The following is a 24,843-nucleotide window of genomic DNA, read 5'->3' on the forward strand; positions in this document are numbered from 1 at the left end:
CTAGTTTTTTCCAGCCCTCTATGCCCAGAAAAGCATATGTAGTAGAAGCTAATGTAGTACAGACGCGGTGAGATAAATGCATGAAATGACCAGGGACTTCTATAATGGCCTGAAATTGTACAGTAAGATCGATTTCAGATCATCCGCTAAATACCTGTCAAGCTTGAGTTCTAAACTCGACACAAATACCTCATCCACACCACACCTCAACTATAAGCTAATTCCCTTCAGTCACTCACTCACTCAACCGCTTCAATGTGAAATACGTTTCTGAGCATAGATAGAGATTTACTGGAGACTGAAAATAATGAGCTTTTGCTCACAAAATTTGAGGTGACTTTGCAATCGATTTTACAATTCTGTATGCATGCTGCAATGCAACATTTTGATATTATTACGCTATGTAGAATATCAAAGTCTATCCCATCCAGCATTGTCTGGAAAGACACAAAGAGAATTCGGTTTTGCCATTGGTTTTCCAAATGGTAGAAAGGAAAGGTCTTTTTTTTTTACCAAAGAATTACGGAAATTAAATCAATCTTTCGCCCTTGCCCGGATACTGTACCAGTAGAATTCCACAGGGTTGTCGGGTTAAGGCTTAAAATGTCTGAATGGAACTTGAATTTAATGGCAGAACAAGTCCTTTGATATCTGTTGAATTTAATGGCAGAACGAGTCCTTTGATATCTGTTTTATTTGAGTATGTTTGACTGGCAGCTAAGCTGTCTTCCTCAGCTCATAGCCATTCTGAGTTTCAGAAACTCTACGGTGTCTCTAGTTAGTAGCATAGTTCTGTCTTGTGTGTCAAATATGTATTCCTATATGATAAAAACACAATACTGTTCTATAAATGCTTCGCTTTACATACTTTATATCTTTATTTTTTTAGCTGTCTGCCAAGCAGAAACATTTCTGAGGCGAATCATAATATGATTCATGAAAGATTTTTTTGTAAATGATTGATTTCATGATTATAAATCACGTCTTTTTTGTTTTGTAATGCATTATCATACTTTAGATTTGAAACGATTATTATTATTTTTTTACCCAGGATAGTAGCTGAGCACAACTGCTCACTTTTAGCAATGCCCTACACACACACATACACACACACACACACACACACACACACACACACACACACACACACACACACACACACACACACACACACACACACACACAGAGACACAGCCGTGTGTGTATACAGTACTGTATGTGCTAGGCAGAATACCTGCACAGTAAAATCTTCATTGTCAATGTATCCATTAGCAACTCTGGGAGTCTACATTTTTGTACATCTTAACCCATTTAGACCTGAGGCTGATTCTAAATCCTGACCTTAACTTTCTGAAAAATGTATGTTGCTATATAGGTATATACTATATATGGTAACAACAACAACCCCAAAAGCCGGGTTCTCAGATTGAAAGGTATACAGTAGTTACGTATAGGTCGGTCTACTCTAAATGGGTTAAGTGAACACTCAGTGTGGTCCTTACTTTTTCAGACTAGGTAAGATCTGGCCCATGATTGTCAGGAGAAGCTGAATGGTCAGATTGCAACAATGTCTGACCACTTCCACATGGGATTGAGATCTTCCTTACCATATGGATTTGTATTCACTTTACCTCAAAGTACAACCTGTGCTAAACAGTAAAATCTTAAGTGTTAATCTAACCATTTGGTTACATGTGTGCACTCTTGGAACATAAACACTTAACAGTGGGTACAGATAATTACAGATTTTCCCGTTTTCTCGCCCATCAGTGTGTATTCCATGTATGCATTGTGGTGCCAATTGTATCTGGTCTGAGCTCAGTGGAATCCAAATTTAGTGAGCAATGAGAAGGGCTCATTTGGCCCAAGCTGCAATCCAGAACTTATTTTAATTAATACAATGTTATTTTAACCAATCTCTACAGTCGAGTATTAATACATTAATTAGTACATCTGCAGCTGTAGGAGGTGGTCTCCATACACTTTCATTGTGTAGTTTAGACCGTGGTGTCAGACAGGACACCTACTAGTTGACAAGTGTTACTGCCTCAGGCTAATAAGCGCAATATCTCCCCCGAACAAGAGGGGATTCTAGTCTGTCTTTCAGACTTTCACCTCACAATATGGAAGAGTAGATTAAAAACCTCATTGCAAATTAGCTTCTGTACTACTGGTAGGCTAGTGTTTGGAATAGCAGCTGTTTATATACTGTACAGTATTTAGTCACTGAAATGAACACAATGGTGTTCTACAGCTTCTGTCTACAAATATATTTCAAAGTCAGAGATTTTAGCACCTTCCATGTGTGTACTTGTCCCTCTCTTTCTGTTTGTATAGGATTGAATGTCGCAACTCCATGCCAAGTTACTTTATCGACAAACATGCATACCTCACCAAATGTGACTACAGGCCTTTCTTGAGCTGTTGCAGCCTGCATGTAAATTAATCTTGATTAATAGATAGATAATTAATAAGTCTTATGATTCACCATAAACGCACATTTACAGAAGGAGCGAGTGCATTCTCCGGCAGCGGCAATCAGACGCTGCCGGGGAAGGTGGGGGGATTATGTCACTCGCTTCCACAGCAGTGTGTTGGTCCCACATGCGTTGCATCATGCTTGCGGTTAGGGTTAGGGTTTGGGGTAGGGTGTCGGACTGATGACGCCAAGAAACGCTGCCGCGGGTCTTGTCTGCAATTGGCGGAGACTCTGTGGCTGATGCCGCTGCCGGAAAATGCACTCGCTCTCCCTCCATATTATTTCCCCCGGCGTTCATGATGATGTCCCCAATATACACTTTGTCCCATCCCAGGGCCAGGATAGTGCCCTCCACTTAGCTGCTGTTCAGGAACTGTATTCATGACATTCCTCCTGATAAGATGACTGATTCAGTCCTAAACTCAGTTCAAATTGGACTACCGGTAACTCCACTCAGACTGATGAGGTCTCAGGTCAGCTGCCACAGTCTGTGGACAGAATCCAGGCCATGTACGTCTCAGAAATGTGTTCTCTGGCCTTATCCTTGAGCCCATGTAATGAGCTTTTCAGAGGACCCAGCAATGTAGTGTCCATGCCTTGAACGATACACATGCTATTTGGTGGACATTTCATATAGGCCTACATGTACAAGCAACACGTCTCAGATTGTAAATGTTATCCGACCTTATAAATAACAAATAGCGACCTTATCCTAACCATTAGTTTAAAAGAAAGTTAGAATTGGATTGACAGTATTGATTCCTTAAGTATTGACAAACTTTGCTTTTGATACACAGAACATGTTGATTGAAAATGCTTATTTTGGCATCAGAGTTCACTTAGTTTTACTGTTCTAAAATGAAACCATGTGATTTGGATCAAAGATCTACTCTACTCCATCTTTGCTGAAAGTCAGTTATCAGGCTACTAATGAATGTGATGTGTTGTAACAACAAAACTTCTGTCTAGAAGGAGTTACCTTGCTTCTGTACCTTGTTTGATATTGTGAATACATATTATACCACAACAAATACTCTACTACCAATATCCAAGTAAATATTTAATTCTGTCATATGAGTTTAAAATATATTACTATCACTTCTGTTACCTTCCCTTTCAGAATTAGTGCCTTTTTTGGACAGTAGACTGTTCTGTAATAGCTATGTAGAAAATAAAATGAAACGAGCTACTTTGTTTTTCATCAGTTAGGAGAAAAAAACCTTTTTTTATTTGTCTTTTTTTAAAGGTGTGTTTATATTAGTATATCTATAAGGGAATAAACATTGATCCAAGAACGTTGTGTGTCCTGGTGTTTTTTTTTTCTTTTTTGAGGGGGGGAGGGTAAGTGTCAATGCATTTCCAATGGAAGTCACATGGTTTGACACAACATTTTTGTTGTACGGCTTTCGGCTGTCTTTCGACTGCCCCCCTCCCCTCATACAACAAAAATGTGTCAAACCATGAAACAAGTCTCATGCATCAGCTATCCACACTTTTCCTGGGCTGTGTGCGCTCCAGTTCCTGTTGATTTCATTGGATATCATTGGTCATCTGACCAGTTTCATTGGCTTTTATTGGATCAAATCGACAGGAACTGGAGCACACACAGCCCAGGAAAAGTGTGGATACATCAATCTGTTGTGACCGTGTGACCTTTCGATCTAGCATACAACATTGATGCATGCTAGATGTATGAGAGTTGTTTACTGATGCAAGCTCCCAATGCATCTGCTATACATCAATCTGTTGTGAAGGTGTGAGTCAGGCATGACTCACACCTTCACAACAGATTGATGTATAGCTGATGCATGAGCCTTGTTTACTGATGCAAGCTCGCAATGCATTTCCAATGGGAGTCACATGGTTTGACACAACATTTGTGTTGTATGAGGGGGAGGGGGGCAGTCGAAACACAGCCGAAAGCCGTACAACAACAAAAAATGTGTCAAACCATGTGACTTCCATTGGAAATGCATTGGGGCGGCCATGACACTTACCCTTTGTTTACATCTAGCATGCATCAATGTTGTATGCTAGATCGAAAGGTGTGAGTGAGGCCTTATTCAAACTTTTAAGCATAAAATAATCTGCATGGGCTGCATCACATCTGAACCAACAACTGAAGCCAAAATATTATACGCTTCAGAAAATATGCTTATTTTAAGTGCTGAATCCAAATCTGCTGTATGTCCAGCTAAAAAATAACAGCCACCACTAAAGTAAGGAAAGATAATGAAAGTGCTATAGGAGGAGAAGTCCAAAGGCCCCAACCTGTGTATAACAAAGTATTTAAAAAAACATGATTTGAAAGCAATATACATATTATTTACAGACACACACACAGAGCGCTATATCCACTATCGGATCATGATAGAGGGAAGAGGAACTCAAGCTGCTTCATGTTTACAGTGTATCCATCACCCCAAATGTTCATAGCTCCATTGTACATTCACCAGAAACAGACCCTGGGGTACCTTAGTCAACAAGGTGAACCATTTCCTGAATCCTGAGTGCTTGAAGAAACCTCTAGGTGGCAGCATAGCATCACATCTACACAGTATAGTTCCTAGTCCTACTGTATCAGGCAAAAGTATTAATTATAAAAGGCAGCAGATTTTGAGGCAAAAATTACTTGATTTCAAATATTGACAATTCATATTTACAATTAATGTCCCTACCAGCATTACACTGGTACAAACAAGTAAACATTATTTACTCAAATGGTAAATATTGTGTATTAACAACAGTTCCAGCAGAGAGCTCCAGAGACTTCCCTGTCCAGAGCAATATTTAATAGTAACTTCCATCTGGGGGATCCTGAGGCTTTCCAAGGCATTCCCCACAATTATTCCCCCCAATTAGACCTTACTTAGTCCAGTGTTTGTTATCCTCTTCTGGATCTGGGCCCAACATCTTTGAATATCTTCAAATAAGGCTGCCATGTTAAGTGGTCAGATGTGGGCTGTGTGCATTTTCTGAGTTTATCATGTTTATTATAATGATTTTAATCAATGAGTTGTGTTCCGGCTTGGATCAATGGAACTAACGTTTCATACTTAAAAGTTCTCCTTTATTGGTATCACAGTTTAATATTAATCTTATGCTATCATTAAAATCACCTTATCATCTCATTTCGGCCAATCACAATTTGCATCATCACTTTTGTCTTAAATATTTGTGTTTACACAGACCCTCAAAGATGGACATACAGTAGGAGGGGATACATTTCTTGAGGGCCAGTGAGCCCCAGCCCACAGGTTGAGAACCACTGAATTAGTATACACTAAAACAGCATATCGTTGTCGAGAGGAAACCACCTAACTGTGCTATTGAACACCCTTTATGTCTGAGTGTGACATAAAGGGTGATATATATAGAACCAAGCAAACCGCAAACTGTATGCTAAATCAACTAACTTCACCCCCTCTCCCCCTCTCAAGTACCAACTTTGATGTGGCAGTATTGCTTTATTTCCAAAATATAAGGTTTTCCTAGTTTCCTGAAAAATGTATACCGGTATATATATTTTTAGTTTCCTGAAAAATGAACATTTTGGAGTTAGGTGGTTTCTTCCCGACAGCAGAGATATTATATGTGGATGGATGAAAGCTGTGAATGTGCTGATGATCATCCTTCCCAGATAGGGCCCAATCTCCTCTGGATCGTGACCCTGTTGCTAATGACCAACCAACTGGCCACTGTAAGCAACTTAGTACTAGTATAGCCATTAGTATCCATTAAGCATGATCACTCTGTAGCTCATGAAATGACCCTGTCACTTGGAGAGCAGAGCCGAGCTCTGTGCAGACGCGGCTCCTCCACACAGCCTCTGTGGACCTCTGCACGCTGCAAACCACATTAATTCATTTAACCAAATATAGCCTATATAGCATCTCTGGTAATGTTCTGGGCATCCTTCTACCTCTACCCTAATGGACAGGGGTACACAAGCACATGGCTGTTTATCCGTCCTCCTGCTCCTACCAAACCACTCTGTCAGCACACATCTCTCCGTGCACAAAGAAATCTTCATGCCACCCGAATCCAGATGCACTAAAATCTGCACGCCACCCGAACCCAGATGCACTACATTGCATCCACGCAACTGTCATATTTACTGTACAAATATTGTTTAAGATCAAAACACGATCCAATTAACTGCCCAGCTTGCTATGACTTCAAAATCGTCACAACTTTCCACACCACCTTCTCCAAAGACTCCACCAGCACAGAGCACAGCCATTCAAAGGTCCCTCCCCCTTTCACCCCTCGCTTACTGTGCTGCTGTGTGTGACCTCATGCACACACAATGCAATCGCCCACTCCACAAACTAGAATCACACAGCAAGGACCCATGCTTGCCACCGCCAACAACTGGACGGGAATACTCCGATATCACCTCCAAAAACACACATCATGCCACGCAGAAAACGCACATCACTTTCAGATGATACAGTACTTTACAGTATGGTACAGTAGGCCTACAGTAAAGTACGCTACAGCAGGGGGAGGCAACCTTAGGCACGGGTGACAACATTGGCACAGAGGAGGGTGATCACTGGCACACTGGCATAAGTGTGAGACAGACAAGTTTGTTGCTAAGCTATAACTCAGGCATAGGGCTATAGGGTTAAAAATGCTTGTATTTAATATGACATGTTCAAACTCTGGACGTCAGTGTTCGAGTGGGTAAACATTCCAAGTAGTGTTTGGATACATTTGTAAGCATTACGACTTGTACAAGGCTGGTGAGTGTGTTGACTTAAACCTGCTCTGAAGGTGCCACATATAGTCATGTTGATTAATAGCCCACCATTTCATTCTCAACGGCCATTGTTGGGCTGCAGACTTACATAGATTTCTGCTTCCTTCCTTTTCCCAGAATAAATTGCTCGCAGAATGTGAATCGGGTTATGCTGCAGTGTTTCTGCAAATCAACTGTGATGTCACATCTGTCATGGATCTCCCCTATAGCTCTCCACAATCTGCAGCCACTTCATCAAAACTCCAGCCAGCTTCTGCTAACAAACTTTTCCTAGTTTGAACTCACTTCCGTGAGCAACATTCTTTCCTTAGCATTAGTTTTATAACAGCTCTGTGCAGTGATGGAAAGTACTGTGCTTAAAGGACAACTTCATCCATTTTCAACCTATTTTCATACAATATACTAGGGTATATGCGCATGTATAAAGAGAGGGGCATATCCAATGGCAAAGGCAGGCCAGAAAGTAGTTTTTTTTACATCTATGATATCACTGGTAGACAGGTTTCTGAACTCTCCACAGCCCTCCTCTGAGACACAGAAGTGAATAGGCAGAAATCGTGCCATATTATAATGAGCATTAGTGAGGACAATGGTAGAGCATTGATCTGTTCTGTCACTTGTCGCCTGTCCTGGCTCTATGCCTTCTCTCGGGGTATGTAAGTAAGCCGCAAGACTAAACGAGCCATGATGACATGAGGCCCAGCCGAGCCAGTAGGCCCATAGGGCAGGAGCCTATCTCCTGTTTCTGTAGGCAGCTTTGATGTACAAGTACACCCACTGACGCTAGTATGTCGCAGGGACCTACCCCCAATCCAACCCTTGATGCTGAGTGGCAATCAGGGAGGCATTGGGTCCCATTTTCAGAGTCTTTGGTAGGACCCGGCCGGGGATCGAACCCCCGACCCGACCTCCCAGTCTCAGGGCAGACACTCTAACCACAAGGCCACTGAGCTGGTCTTCTCTCGGGGAGAATAAGATTAAGAATGTCACCTGCCCTTGCCCCGTCCCTTCTCTCGGGGACAATAAGAGTAGAAACAAGATTGACCGTCCGTTGACAAAGAGGACAGTTGTGACGAGCAGAAACCTTCAGGAGGCAGTGTGGGAAGACGGTCGAACCGCCTGCTCAGAAGTGACACATGGAATAAATAAAATTAAGTGAGTGCAAGCAGCAAGTCATTTTCCTTTGTTTAGTGCGACGAGTCACTTTAACAGATTGTTACAACTAGACTGCTTTTAAGACTGGCAAACGTCTGTCTGTCTGTCTGTCTGTCTGTTTTGTCTATCTTTGGGTACATTCAGATGTCAAGAGGCGTCAAGAAACGCCAAGCCCGCGTGCGAGCATCATTTCCATCCACCAGCTGTTTACAAACCAGGAAGAGACGCCTGCTCTAGGCGCTTTCTTGCCGCCTCTTGAAGTGTATGTCTGGGCAAGTGTGTGCGACACACACACACTTGCAAGCATGCACACATGCATTGCACGCACACACGCGCACACGCGCACACACACACACACACACACACACACACACACACACACACAGACACACGCACACGCACACACACACACACACACACACACACACACGTCACGCACACACACAGTGTTTACTGACTCAGTGATTCTCATAGAGGCCTCCCCGGTGATTTACTGAGAATAAAGCAGTGCAATTAGCAGCAGTGAGGCATCAGCAGAGTATATCAGCCACGATGTGAAGAGTGAAGCGCTGTCATATTATTAATGATGGCACTTCTTACACCAGCAGCATAAGCACAAATAAAATACAACCTGGAACGTAACCTGAGGTCACAGTGGGTGGGTGGGTGGGGGGGGGGGGGGGGGGGGGTTGTTTGCACTATTCATCAAGTCTGTTAAAGAGTCTTGATCGCATGTCGGGCAGAAACCTTGTATCCTTATTTAAACTTTTTTTTTTTGTCAAATATGTTTTTATTGAACAGATTATAAATTATTACAAACATTATTATATGAAATACTTTTTTTTTATGAAACAAAATGAAAGAAAAAATAAACAAGACAAAAAAGAGAAAAAAATCCCTTAACCCTCCCACCCATACTGCTCAGTGACACTGCATACTATATAATAAGATGATAGAAAGCTCATGGAAAACATCTGAAAAGAAAATGGCGTACAGTCAACCATATCAATGGTATCCTGTCTATTAATCGTTTCTACTCAGGTAATGGACAAGGGGCAGCCAAACCTTATCAAACTGTCTCTCCCTGTTTCTCAGGAAATACCTTATTCTCTCAAGATGAAGTGTCATTTCATTTAACCAGTGCTTAAATGCAGGAGCCTCCTCCTTCTTCCAGTGTGTCAGAATTTTTTTCGCTGTAATCAGACCATGAGAAGAGTTGTTTCTGCGCTCTCGTCAACATAGGCATGGAGTCTGACAAACCCAGAATTATTAGTACAGGATCGGGGTCAATATGAATACTCAAAATATCAGAGAGCGTCTCAAATATTTATTTAAACTTTTTACTTCTTTAAATTACTGCCTTACTTTGTCATACTTTTCTGTGGATTTTTATAAATATTTAACCAATGAAAAGTATTAACAAGTGCTTGTGACTAAAATAACGACTACACTGGATCCTTTGGAAGTTACTTTGAACACACAGATAGTTATTTTCTGAAAAGTAACAGTTTTGGACATACTGTACAAGGTTACCACCCGACAGTGACTTGCATTGTGAGCGAGATATATTTAAATTCACAAGGCTGCAATCTCACTTGGCTTCATCAGCAATCCTCTGACATAATGAAGTTGAGCTGCATGTATTCTTTACCTACAATACATAACCTTGCATAACAAAGTCAATTTAACCAAGGGTTAATACTGTACATTACAATAAGAAGATTTTAGTTCATGTCTCTCGTGAGCATCCATATATCGAATCCCTGGCACCTCCTTTCTATGTTATTTTAATGAATTACTTAAAACTGTATTGACTTTTCTTTTTTTGCATCGTTGTTTTTTGATTGATTGATTGAAATATTTATTAACAGTTTGCAGAATTACAGTACATTTCAATACAAAGACTGTGACTGTTAACTGTGAGTGGACGACCCAATAAAGCATTACACTTGTTTACAAGAGGGTCCACCTTGTTCAATTCATCAAAACATTTAGAGACGTACAAACTTCTACACTTCTATATAGCCAAAGAACAGAACTGTCTGTTGCGCTTGTCCACTTGTTTGAGTGTTGAATGTTTAATGACCACAATCAAAGCCTTTGGCATCTCATCCATTCGCTGTCTTTTTAACTCATTGTACTTGCTGTACTTTTAAAGGTTTGTCAATAACAATTTCAATCAATCAAAGTCACCTCTTGATACAGTATTGTGTCCATCCATCCATCTTCCTCCACAGCTGTGGCTGGGGGATCCCGAGGTGTTCCAAGGCCAGTGTGGACATATATAATCCCTCCATCTGGTCCTTGGTCTGTCCTGTGGCCTCCTCCTCCTCCTCTTCCCAGCTGGACATAAACCTCCCCAGGGAGGTGACCAGGAGCCAATTGAAAATTGCCAGGAGAAAATTGCGACGGCAACGGCAACCAAACAACTACATGGACCGAATAAAGAAGGCGCTGCATGGAGCAACTCGGATGATTGGAGCCTTTATATTTTAATTGCAGGGTGCAACGCACAGAAGAAAATACCCTGACTATAATCTAAAACGTTGCTTTTTTTCTGTGCTTTGCACACTGCTATTAAAATATAAAGGCTTCAATCATCTGAGTTGCTCCAGCGCCTTCTTTATACAGTTATATGTGTCGTTAGTGTCTGAGTCTCTGAGACGCACCGGATCAGTCTGATTTGCTTGAGGCATGGTGGAATATCCCTTTAATCCTAACTACATGGGAATGGGATCCTACTAGGTAAAGGGTCCATTTAAAAACTGTTCTGGGAGGGCATTCCACAGATGTGGGACAGTAGAAGCAGAAGGCACGATTATGGGGGCAAGGACATGGTTGGTGTTGGAAGAGCAGAGGTTTCGAGTGGAGGGTTGTGGGGCGAAGAGTTCTTTGAGGGTGGGGGAGGGGAGGGGCGGGGGGGCATTGCCGTGGATGCACTGATGTGTCAGAAGAGAGATCTTGTATTTGGTCCTAAGAGTGTACGTGCAGGGTCGATAATAAGACTGAATACTCTGATGTGCCAAGCAGAAGCTCTAGTGGAGCAATCAGTTAGCGCATGGTACTTAGATGACAGTAACCTGCTGGGCAATGCTGAGGTTGTGGGTTCGAGCCTCAACTGGAGTAGCAGACATTCTATCATAAATCTCGCTACCCCTGAATACAAAGAGCATCAGCAGCCATCTCCTTTTTAAGATAAGGGTCAAAGCATAGCTTTTAGAAAATGTTGCAGAATAGTATCATGTTTAACTATATTATCAACGAGATCACATGACGTAGGCAGTGTAGCTCTTGATTGTGTTATTTATTGATTTACTGACTGTATGTATTTTGTTGCCATGTTGTTTGTCCCAGACCAAGGACCACAATGAAAATAAGTCGGAAGACTGTATTGTATGCTTTATCCTTTATCCACGCTTCTTAGATGAACATGATGTAACTTGTCAATCAAATCAAATCAAATCAAATCAAATCAAATCAAATCAAATCAAATCAAATCAAATCAAACCAAATCAAATCAAATCAAATCAAATCAGGCATAGTTTTTGTGAGATTATATAACCCCTCCCTACTAGTAGTAGCTGGCGCTGTAAAACAAGCGTCCCATCGAAACCCAGGCTCTGCAAAAAAGAGACTCCCGTCTCCCATCCCTAGGACCCCAAATGAAAACCCTGTAGCAGGGGTGGAGAACCTTAGGCACGGGGGAGGGTAATATCACTAGCTCACTGGCACAAGTCTGAGAGAGAAAGGATTTTTTATTTTAAAATATCATTAACCATATAGTCTATTAATTGAATTCCACTATGCAAATTACCTCCTGCACATAATCCATAATTCATGCAGCCTCTGCTCTTTAGTTTTGTACTGAGTAGTGTATACAACCTTGGAGCATGTAGCCTATGCGTCACACACCAGCTGCTCACAATGATTGCTGCAGTTCTGGCCCAGAGCAGAGGGCAAGAACTTTGGGCACGAGTGCATCCCATGGATGAACGTGGTTTAATGTCTTGAAAATGCTTGTTTGCTGAATGCCCAATGCTGTCCTGGGGCTAGAAAAAGTGCCCTTCTGGGCACAGGTCTCCACCAGGATAGGAATGTAGGACATTGCAGCTTGCCTTCATCTGGTGGTTGGATAAAAGGGCAACAAAAGTAAACAAAACAAATATTGTATTAAGTGTAAATGTATAGATTTAAAATGAGAATTGCCAAAGGTTGTTCAAGCACAGTTTTTGACCAGTGGGGGGTCTAGTTAGCCCTGCTCCCTGGCGTGTGCATGTGTGTGTGTGTGTGTGTGTGTGTGTGTGTGTGTGTGTGTGTGTGTGTGTGACTGTGTGTGTGCGAGTGCATGACGCGACTTGGCTTGTTGTAGCGCCACCATCAGGCTGTTGAAAACTGTCAAGTGGCATTTCTTCCTCAGCCTAGTGCACAGTTTCATCGCAATCGGACGCTGCGTTGAGGAGTTGTGGCGATTTGTACAAAGCGGGCTACTCCTGAAAACTGTAGGAGCCAATCGTGGCCAATCAGGATGGAATATGAGAAATCAAACAAACCTGTCTTGATCACATGACTATGGAGATCATGTGTACCGATTTGCGTGAAATTTGGATAAAATCTGAAGGAGTAATAATAGAAAATGTGTTTTACATATGTCGGCCTCCTGGTGGCGCTATAAAGAGCAGATGTGAAAAATTCCAGGCAAAGGTTTTTCCTTGGCCTCTAGGGAGTTGGCAACTTGGCATACAAAGTTATCCACAGATCCGTGCAGTTAGAGGTAAAAACACTTTTCGGCCAGTTATAGCGAGTTGAAATTGTTCATGTGGCATTTCGTCCTCGGCCTAGTGGGAATGTGGGTGCACCATTTCACGGAAATCACGCGATGTGTTCATGATTTGCAGCATTTTGTTTGAAACTGAACACTCCTGTGAACTTTGGAAGCCAATCTTAACCAATCAGGATGGAGTCTGAGAAATCTGAAAGACCGGTTTCGTTGAATGGCTCTAGAGAGACTGTGTACCAATTTGCGTGATGTTTGGACAAAATCTGTAGGTGTACTGTGCAAAAACTTGTTTTGCACAAAGCGGCCTCCTGGTGGCGCTATAACAGGCCGTTCTGGAAAGTTTGGGGCAGAGGTTCATCGTTGCCATCCAGGTGTGTGCAAAATTTGGCATCGACCGGGTTAACGGTGGCCGAGATTAGCTGCTCACGGACACACACACACACACACACACACACACACGGACGGACGGACGGACACACAGACGGACGGACGGAGTGCAAAACATACTCTCCCCCCATGCCTTCGGCCTGGTGGAGACAATAATTACTACAGGTAATATCACTGTATGGAACTAGCCATACGAGATAGATCTCTCGTAGAGAGATTCGTCAGAATCGGAAAAAATATTTTTGGGCTAGTATGGAATATAGATCTAAAGGACTACAATATCTGCATAAATTGGCAGAACGTATGGAATAACATTCCACTAACATCTCCCATTACAAATTGATTAAAAGATTTTATTCAACACCCAGGAAACTCTGCCAAATTAAAATACTACAAAGCCCTCTATGCTCACTAGAACCCATCGTAACATTCGTACACATGATGTGGGAATGAATGCCAAAGTACTAGCCTTTTGGGCAAATTATTCCTGTCTGATATACTCGAGACAAACATACCATGCTTACCACACATTCTGTTACTAAATGACGATTCATCTCTAAGCCTAAAAGGCTCATTCATAGTCTGGATTTTCTGTGGTGAGGTGACCACCGAACTACAACATGACGTCACGAGCCGCGGTGAAGAGCAAACCACCGCCACCGCCCCAGCCCTTCTCTCTGTTTTTACTCACCACTGCTAAACGTTATTTCAGCTCCGGTGGTCACCTCACCACCGAAAATCCAGACTAAACACTCCACAAGAAGAGAGTGCTATTTGCCGGTTTAACGGCTGCAAAAAAGATGCTGGTAATGAGATGGAAACCGGCCCATAACCTGCAGTATCCACCGTTGGAAGTTATCCTTCTATGACGTCTTGAGTTTGGAGGCTTCCAGTGCTCGAGCACAGGGAGCAAGGACAGATTCTATCCAAGCCCTACAGAAGGTTAAATCAGGACTCCGTTAGACTGAATACCTGTACTCCTGCAAACAAAGTCTGATCCATCCATGTTTGTCTGTTTCAACATTGTCTTGTCACGTTTTGTTTTGGTTCCCATTTTATTTGTTTTGCTAGAAAAATAAACATGTATTATGTTATACGTATACATCACTGCTGTTTCCCTCTCCTGTAATGTCTGTGCTAACCCGGGGTTAGTTTAAATAAATAAATAATAATAATAATAAGTTGGTCACATAGTAGCCTACAATGTTGAAAATGAGTGGAATGCCCCTTTAATGACTGTTGGTAGGGCATTCCACATTTTGGTGACATAGGAGCGAAATTAATTTAGTCCCTTGTTAGTGCCGAATCTGGGTAGCACATGCATGTGCAATGTTCAACAAACCATGGTTTGTTGAACATTGCACAACAAACCATGGTTTGTTGAACTCACTCTGGTGTTGTGGGTGTGGACTTCGTTGACTTTAAGGAAGTATTTACATACCCATTGCAAGATGCTGTACGACTCATCAACCCTAAACTATTCCAGCCTGTCAAAGTGGGCAGGGGTGAGTTGGGTTCGGGGAGTGAGGCCAATTAGAAGCCTGCCCAGTGCCCAGTTTGTTTTGGGAAGTCTGGAGCCTTGCTCTGAGTCTATGTAGCCATACGCACCACGTGTAGAAATAATTAGACCTTAATTGTCGAATTGTTAAGCATGTTCCATTTTTTGGGGGAAAGAAAATGCCAATTTAACACCGATCAAGGTGCCCTCGGTGACGTCCCCAAAAAGGTAAACAAGGGTCCCGAAAGGGGCTAAAGTACCTACCTTATTGTCTTTAATTAAAGCTATGGGTTCCGTCTCCTGGTCGGATGAAACTGGGGGCTGTATTTTGCGTGTCTTAAGTAACAGGTCTTATTCCCTAACTTGAGTAAACTAAAGACCTGGAGGCGTGATCAATGCCATTTGGCTATTCTGAGTGGCCAAAGAGCATTGACCACGCCTCCAGGTCTTTAGTTTACTCAAGTTATTGAATAAGACCTGGTACTTAAGACACGCAAAAATACAGCCCTGGGTGTCCCAAGTTACTGAAAATGTATTTTATGTTTATTACAGAGCTGGAGAGAGTCGGAAATGCGACCGCTAGGGGGTGCCAAGTGGCAGAGAGTGAGTCAGTGAAGCGATGCACAGAGCAGCAGATGAGACGCAGGCCACTTGAGGCTGACTGCTGAGGAGAGAGAAGCACCCACACTGCTTCTCTGATGCCGAGGAGGACAATAATGCCTTTACACTTCTGTTCATTTCTCACAATAGGCCTACAATCCTCTTCCCTGGACAACAACAGACCATAGTCATTGTTTGAATGTTTTTCCAACAAGAAGTTAATGCGACGTGTGTTGAGCGTGGTGGGACCATGAACTTTTTCTAGGAGCTGCTGTCTTGTGGAAACTCGTGAAGGTAAGTCTTCATTCACCATGGATGTATGTTATTGATGCTGGTCAGTCAAGTCACAGAAGAATTGTTTTGATGAATTGTTATTTTGCACAGATTTATTTTATTTATTTATTTCAGATTTATTTATTTAATGACTGGAATGCTGCATCTTAACAAGCAGATCAAATGTATGCTTGCTGACTTAATTGTAGACTACTATCGCTGCTTTGACATTCTGATTTTTGACTTTATAGTGATCTGCCAGAAATATTATATAGCCTATATATATAGCCTACTGTACTGTACTGTAAGCAACATCTTCAACAAATGACGCCATAATGTTAAATGTGGGCTGAGAGACACCAAAATGAAATGTTCATGTTCAAGGATTAATTTCTTCATGGAAAGAATTGTTGTGAGCTATTAGATTTAGCACACAGGCATAGAACAGTAGGCCTATAGCTACTACTCTGAAAAGAGTGAATGATCAACAAAACGTGTGTTTATCGATCCGATTACAAAGTATGCTTAATTAGCAGTGTACAGTGAGTGAGTGATTGTGTTTGCATGTCCGTGTCTGCCCATGCTTCTTGTCTCTGATGTTGACCCAGCTTGCTGGGTGGAAGGAAGCAGGGGGTTTGATGCTGACTAGAGGAGACATGGGAGTTAATTCACTAGGGATTTAAGTTGATTTAGACCAGAACAGTCATTCTCAACCTTCTTTATTTAATTTGGACACCCAGTTTGATATCCATTTGGTATACCCTTATTTTCTTTCTCTCTTTTTCTTTTCTTTTTGTAATCTCTGGGACCCTAATACATACTGTACAATCCTCAGTTTTAATGTATCTGCCACAGGTCTATTTGATTACATTTGCACACTCTCAGTTACAGACCAGTAAGGGTCCATTTGGTTATTAAGTTATTTGTACACTCTCAGTTACAGACCTCTGACCAAACGTTGCACCAGTGTTAGAATTTATGACTTTATTTTGTTTCCCCCCCCCCCATGGATGGTGTTTGATTGATTGCTTGATTGATTGATTGCCTTTATTGACACAATGCAATCACATTTGTTGCTACATGTACATCTGTCAAAAGGATAAAACACAAATGTCCCGGGACCCGGGAGCTTATTTCCATTGTGGTCCTTTGTGTGTGTGTGTGTGTGTGTGTGTGTGTGTGTGTGTGTGTGTGTGTGTGTGTGTGTGCGTCCGTTCGTGCGTGTGTGTGCGAGCGCGTGCGTGTGCGAGCGCGTGCAAGTGTAGCATTCATGTGGCGCATGTGAACATAAATACGTCAAACAAATCGTTGCTGTGGAGTGGAAACCTCATATGTCCAAAACTGTTACTTTTCAGGATTAGAGCATTCATTTATGAAAATAAATAAATAAATAATTATAAACAAATAAAAGCAACACAAAACGTTATAATATGGATTGAAGAGGTTTCTGCCCGACAGCAAAGAAATGTAATATTCAAGTATATTTTCTTTCAGTGACTTGAGCTGAGAGACTCAGCTGGTTTGAAATAGTTTTGTACCCACATGTGTGGATGTCACACACAGACATTTGTCACCAGTGTGCCTTGGCCCTTAGCAATAAAAGTAATGCAAGCTCTTAGCTTAATTGAAAGGGTCACACCCCTTGAAGATGCTGCTGCATGTGCTGTATACTCACTGGGCGAGAGCGGCACAATCTGCCACAGAGAGGTGTGTTTAATATACATTTTTAAATACATTTTATATCCAATTTATGTAATGCAGTGGTTCTCAAACTTGAAAGTTTCAAGGTCTCCCCTTAACTCTCACAGTATACAAATGGAACCAAATCCATTTGGTTGTACTGTCAGAGTTACAGACTTGTAAGGGTCAATTTAGTCCCCCTAGGCCCCTTTTCCATCAAAATTACTTTGGTTCCATTATAGATTCTTGGTTCCAGTTCCAAAACAACTTTTAAGAGTTCTGAACCAATTCATTTGCAGTGGAAACACTCTGAACTGGGTCAATATTAGGCGGGGAAAAAAAATAACCAATTCAGAGCTCTGAAATTGGAACGTTAATTATGAATTGAGTGTGCAAAACTGCCCACTCAACCTTTATTAAATAACCATGAAACTTCCCCAGTTGATTACTTACACGAAGACAATGCTCTATTGTATTACAAAATGTTAAAAAATATATGCAAATTAACCCTTATATAGGAAAATATGAAAAAGCTACTACTGTGGAAGGGTTATCATATATTTATTTACTTCCTATAAACAATTTAATATAGGTATAGTTAATTCATAATTAAAGTTCCAATTTTTGAGTTCTGGCTCATGGACTAAAATAAAAAAAGAACTGAACCGGTGGTAAAGGGGTCTTTGAGAACCACTGCATAATGGTTCAGATTACTATCCAATGCAATCATCTAAACTCACACACCTGCCTTAACTAGGCCAAAGGTCACAGTGATCTATTCTTTTTTTTTTAAGATATTGTTTTGCGGCTTACGCCTTTTATTGTTTTTTTTAAGGGACAGACAGGAAACGGGAGAGAGATGGGGGGATGACATGCAGTAAAGGCCGTGTCGGGCTCGGGAGTCAAACCCGTGCACACGACTGGATTACCAGTCGGGTGCCCAGACGGTTACGCCACCGCCTGGGCACAGTGATCTATTCTAATCAAGAAGGCCTTTCAATGTAAGGGTCAATAAGTCTTTAAAAAATAAAGCCTTTCTAAACATTAGAACGGCATACAATATAAATGACATTATAAAGCAACACAACCGTAGACATGTTATGAGCTACTTTATGTCAAGAAATTCCTTGCAGGTGATTGGAGTTTGGAAGCGCTCCATTTCAGTAACGCAACATCCTGCTGCCTCCTGCATTATGTGCAAAATCAAAACAGGTGGTATGCAGGGCCGCTGAGTAATTATACAATGAGCGCTTCCAAACTCCAATACTTAGAAAAAAATCACCTGCAAAGAATTTCTTGACATAAAGTAGCTCATAACATGTCTACCGTGGATTTTTATGAAACAAACACTTTGCAGATAGAAAGAGCATCATTCAAGCTTTTCGTACAGCTGCAATGTTGGTGAGTTTGACATAATTTAATACAATAGACTTTGTCTGTTTGATGTATGGGCGGTCATTGGCAAATTGTGGCTAGTTTCCACCCTGCCATTAACTTATGGACAGATGACTGCCGTGTGCATATTGTCTATTGAGTATTCAAACATGAGTATTCTGAACATTTTGAGCATCTCAGAACATCTGTAGCTCCAACGGTTTAGAAGATAGAGGCATGTTTTAAGTGGCAGTTATTTTAAATAGGGCGTGGTCATTTCCGGGTAGAGAATTTTTCACAGTTCCTAAGTTGTTCGCAGCGGTCATATTAGCCAAGAACAGTTGAGTAATTATGGCATGCCCCGAATATTGATGCTAGGGTTGTTGTGGTTACACGACAAGGAGTGGATTATTTTTTGTGGCTGTGGCTCAGGAGGTAGAGCAGGTCGTCTAATGATCCCTGGATCGGCGGTTCGAATCCCGGCTCCTCCTGTCCACATGTCGAAGTGTCCTTGGGCAAGACACTGAACCCTACCCCCTTTCTGAAACCAGCTCCTCGCCACTTGCCCTACACACTTGCCCTCGATATGCGCGTTCACGCGAGGCTGCGCCATATTAAGTGTCGTCCGAAACCAAGCAGCCTTGAGTGGAAGTGGCTTATAAAGCCCTCAAGAGCGAGTCTGTGCCGATCTAGACTCGATTGCCTTGTGCAGCCCTGCTTTCTGTCCGCATGGAAACCACGACCTACAAATGGAAGTACCACTACAAATAAATGATAAATAAACTCCTCCTAAACAATCTTCATCTGATGCAGAATAGACAACGCTCAACAAGGGCTCTTTATTTACCCCACTGTGAAAAACTATAAATGAAACCACACAAACAAAACAACTTTTAACACAATGATTTATAAACACCATGGATGTATATGTCATTTTTGACAGTCATGCTGTATTTCCTTTTTCCATATTAATGAAATCCACATGTCACACAAACATACACGATGCAATGCAATATAACTGTACAAACAAAATAACAGGTAACACAATTGCATGATGGTAACCATGGCAACGAATGGTGTCTGTTTCCTGTTTCTTCACAAGGAGGGTGAGTGTATCTCCAAACAGTTTTTTATACCCAGCACCCTAATCAAGGGAACTTGATTCAGCTGGAGGGGCACTTTCTGACGAGGGAACCTCCCGAGAGCACTTCAAGTCAAGGGACTGGTTTCAGAAAGGGCCCTGCATTGCCTCAAATGAGTTGGTCGGTGTGAGCTTGCCACCATTGGTGTGGGAAGTGAGGACGTTGGTGTTGACTGTTCGCCGCTTCACCTCCCAATGTATGAACCATTGTAAAGCGCTTTGAGCACTTGGAAAAGCGCTATAAAAATGCAATTCATTCATTATTATTATTGCAGCGTGAGTGCAGGGGCGCAATAAGGTAGGGGACGGAGGGGTTTCGTCCCCTGCCAGCGTCACATTGGTCCCCCCCAAATGAGTTTGGGGGTCCCCCCCTGGCTGGGGGGTCCCCCCCTTTATCCCCCGTGGCTCCAAAGTTATCTTAGGAGTAATACTTTTGAAATCCTGCGTTCATAAACGCGATATATTTTGAAGGATATATTTGGTCCACCCCTGTATAAATCCCAAAATGGTTTGGCCCATCTACCGTGTTCGGTTGTTTGGAAGTTGTTACACCGCCATCAGTGACCCAATGTGCTTTGCAATCTGTGGTGATTGCGTAATGATTCTAATAATACAGGAACAGGATTCAATAGGTCACCACATTTGGTGTCACGCACCACTTTTGGTAACGTGTATTGACTAGATCGATAGGAGATGAATGAATATACTTTATCCTCTACTCTAGTACAGTGGTTCCCAAACCTTTTCGTGTCAAGGACCCTCAAATGGACACGTATTAGCCCGCGGACCCCCCCCCCCATTTGAAGAGAAGAGAATGACCCCCATAAGAGAAGATTTATACAGCTCTAGCAGTAGCAGTGATTCTCAACCTGTTTAATTTCAAGGACCCCGCTGCGTCCACATGACATGCCACAAGGGTTCATTTGGTTCCAAACTATCATGTAGCTGTACCCCCTGGAACTCGCGGCTCAAAGACCTCTGGGGGTCCCCGGACCCCACTTTGGGAATTATATTATTATATTACACCATTTTGGGATTTATGGGGAAAGGAGGAGATCGACGCCGCTAGAGAAAGCTCCACAACTGTCAACACCCGGTAAGGCTTTTTAAAACATGCGAACCCTCTCCTCTCCTGAAAACTGCCCAGGTGTTGTACATTTTATGTAGAATAGGCTAACTTACAGATGGTCAGTGAGTTTTGACCTGTTCGAGGCACTGCTGATAATGTGGTTAAACGTTTACGTTTTGGGACACATGGGAGGAGGAGGAATCACAGCCAGGTATTTCATAATAATAATAATAACTGACAAAACGCAGTTTTGTATGTACATTGAGTCACTGGAACAACCTCTCTGTAGTCCCCGACCCCAAACCCTAACCATAACCCCACGTTTTTGTGGTTAGACCCCCCCATCCCCCCCTCCCTTAGGGTGGTGGGGGGGACGGGGGGGACGGATTTTTCGGCGGCGCCGCTTTGCGGCGCCGCTATTTGTCCCCCCCTAGCGTTCGGTCCGTCTTGCGCCTCTGCGTGAGTGAGTTGCTTAGTACAGTATAGTATACATAATAGTAGTATTTGTAGTAATAGTGCAAAGCGCTACATATGTTATTATGTTTGTAATGTAATGCGGAGGCCTGTTGTATTCTTTGAATCACAAGAGGATTAGTTTAGTTTATTTTAGTTTACCAAGTGGCTTAAGGCTGTGAATTCAGCAGACAAGCTTGTGCACTGCCTCCAAATGTTCGTTTTTCATTAGGGCTTGTTAAGAAGTCGTTTAGAACGGTTGATATTCAAACAGTATAATGTTTTTTCCCTAGGTTATCTCTTCAAGTCACCTTTGTTTTTGTTTTTTGTCTTTAAGTCAGACAACATTCACGTTTAATAGCTGAATGATTAAAAAATGACAGCAAATATATGTAGCATTTCTGCTCATTTGTGATGCCCACTTTCAAAGCCAAAGTCGTACGATTTGTCACACAATTTGTTCTCCACATTTGACCCATTTGACCCATTTGACCCATCTCTTGGAGCAGTGAGCCGCAGCCGTGCCGCACTCGGAAATCATTTGATTAGTTGATTTCTTGCCTCTGGTGATAAACCCGCCCCATATTTGCATACTGGGCCCTGATTGGTGCCCCACAACTTCAGGGACAGGGAAATCCAATCACAACCGAGCAGGGCCAGACTAATCTGGCGAGAGATGTTTTGTTTTTTTGCACTAGCAGAATCTTCTGGTTTCCAGGTTAAGAATGCTGTGCAGGGTTAATCATCCCCTATCTTGTCTTTCCCATTTTTAGACATTTTCTTACTATTTCGATGACAATTATTTTTCAAATAGTCGATCATCAAGCTGAATGTATCGATGTAGGACGGCTATTTGAACTATTTCATTATTATTATTAGTAAAAAATGCATTCATTTATGTATGGTACTGTATGCATATAGTAGTCAATGTATGGTCCTTTTAAATATCAACTTATTTGATCTGTTTTTAACAGTAAACTGAATTGAAGCTTGACTTAAATAAATTGTCAAGATTAAGGCTATTAGTCAGAAAAATCAACAATTGGACATGTTCTTCCTACTCGTTCAGCCCTATTAAACACTTATGTTCATGGCGTTAGAGAAAGCATGCTCATTCTATACGTAAACAAAGTAGTAGCCTATATACTGTTTCCAGTGTGTCTGGGAATCCTACAACACATGTTGTGTCAGATCAATACATAATCAGTGTTGATTAATGGGACACCCACTCGCTGTAGTTTCTCACACAAGGACAAGTTGGACGTCCAATGGCTGCCCTGCCTCGCCTGGGGCCGCTATATTAGCATACAAACAAAGTAGCTCACTAGTATGCACTGTATAATGTTGCTGTTTCAGAAACCTTGTATCTCCATATTTTGATGCTTTAATGTTCGTTTGTTTCTTCTTTTTTTGTGTAAATGAATATCCTGACTCCTACTTTGTTGTATATATAACGGTGTCATGCAAAAGTAGCAGAAATAGCCGATCTACAAGCTATTTTCGTTACTCTTAAAACGTTTTTGTTTTGTTTTGTTTTGTTTATTTTATGATATGTTATGTATCATTTTTGCCATGCCCAAAATCGAGATCAGGTTGAAAGAAGTTAAGTGGAGTTTATTAATATTATTAACAAGAGCTTGTGATTAAAATAATAACTACATTGATAGGCTCCATTGGAACATTGGTTATTTTTGGACGTACAAGATTTCCACCCGACATCGTTGATAATATATCATGGTATGGTAATGGTATAATATAGGCATTATACCATAATGCGTGTGGAATGTAATTTTTTTATGCTCAAATGGTTATTTTTCTCGGCATCTATCTTTCTTGCGGCGAGATATCGCATTGCTTATAGGTTGTTTATCATATCACACACAGAGATGAATATCTTGTGTTTGCTTTATTTCATGGGCAGCATCGCTGGTCATTGGTGGAGAGGGAGTGGAGAAGATGGGAGTGGGACGTTATGAATTATGGAATGACTTTGTCAAGAAGTTGCGGCCCTATTCTCCGACTGGCAGAGGGAACGATAAACATTTGAAATTCAAATAGCTCATGAGGTGGAGACCAGAGAGGGACACCATTAAGGCAGGCGACCATCACTTCTCAGTGTTTTTCTTTTCTTTTTCTTTTTTATTCATGCTGCTACAAAGGCAGAGAAATGTGGAAGAAAGAGTGAAAGGCAACATGAGAGACTGTTAAGTGGTTGGGCATTTTGAACGAGACAGAGGCCAGAGAGAGAGCTGAACATTACAAAATGCATGAATGCATTCCTTGGGTCACATGGTGGGCGGCGTCTTTTCTCCAGATGGTCGACCATACTGTCTCTGATAAAGTTAGCGAAGGACCGAAACATATAGTGAATTATATTGTTGCTGTCGCACAGAAACCTCTTATCTCTATATTTTAATAGCGTCACACCGAATTATCCAAAATAGTGGATCTACAGGCTGCATTTTGAGCTTGTCGATCTTCTATTTTTGTTATTTTTTACATCCTGAAAAGTAACAGTTTTCACCCTGCAGAGATGATATTAATTTGGTGGACACAAAATGCTGTCTCTTTATTATTAGTTTTTTCCTTACAGCTGTAGGCTTATGTGTCAGTTGCAATGTTCAACAGGTCACGATGGAAAGCTTAATTACATAAAACAATCCACTTCGACACACTATCAACCGTTTACATTAGCATATTCAAATGTTGTTGTCAATTGTCTGATGTACCACTTCATACAGTTTAGGTCATTGATGAGACACTGTTGCATTATCTTAGATAATTATGCACTCAAGTGCACACTGTTTCACAATTATAAACATTTGAGTGCATACTGTACAGTCACCTGCATCAGTGGAATGCAGGTATGGACTCAAATTGTAAATAAATAAACTTGGAACAATTTTCCCAGTTCCCTTTAATCTATAAAAAAATGGTAAATGGTGCATTTATATAGCGCTTTTATCCAAGGCGCTTTACATAGATTGTGCATTTCATTCACCCATTCACACACACATTCATACACCGATTGCGGCGGAAGCCATGCAAGGTACCAACCAGCACATCGGGAGCAATTTGGGGTTCAGTGTCTTGCCCAAGGACACTTCGACATGTAGACAGGAGGAGCCGGGATTCGAACTGCCGACCCATGGATCATTGGACGACCTGCTCTACCTCTTGAGCCACAGTAGC

This window comes from Protomyctophum parallelum, assembly GCF_964188405.1.
Source record: "Protomyctophum parallelum genome assembly, chromosome: 2".
Taxonomy (NCBI): Eukaryota; Metazoa; Chordata; class Actinopteri; order Myctophiformes; family Myctophidae; genus Protomyctophum; species Protomyctophum parallelum.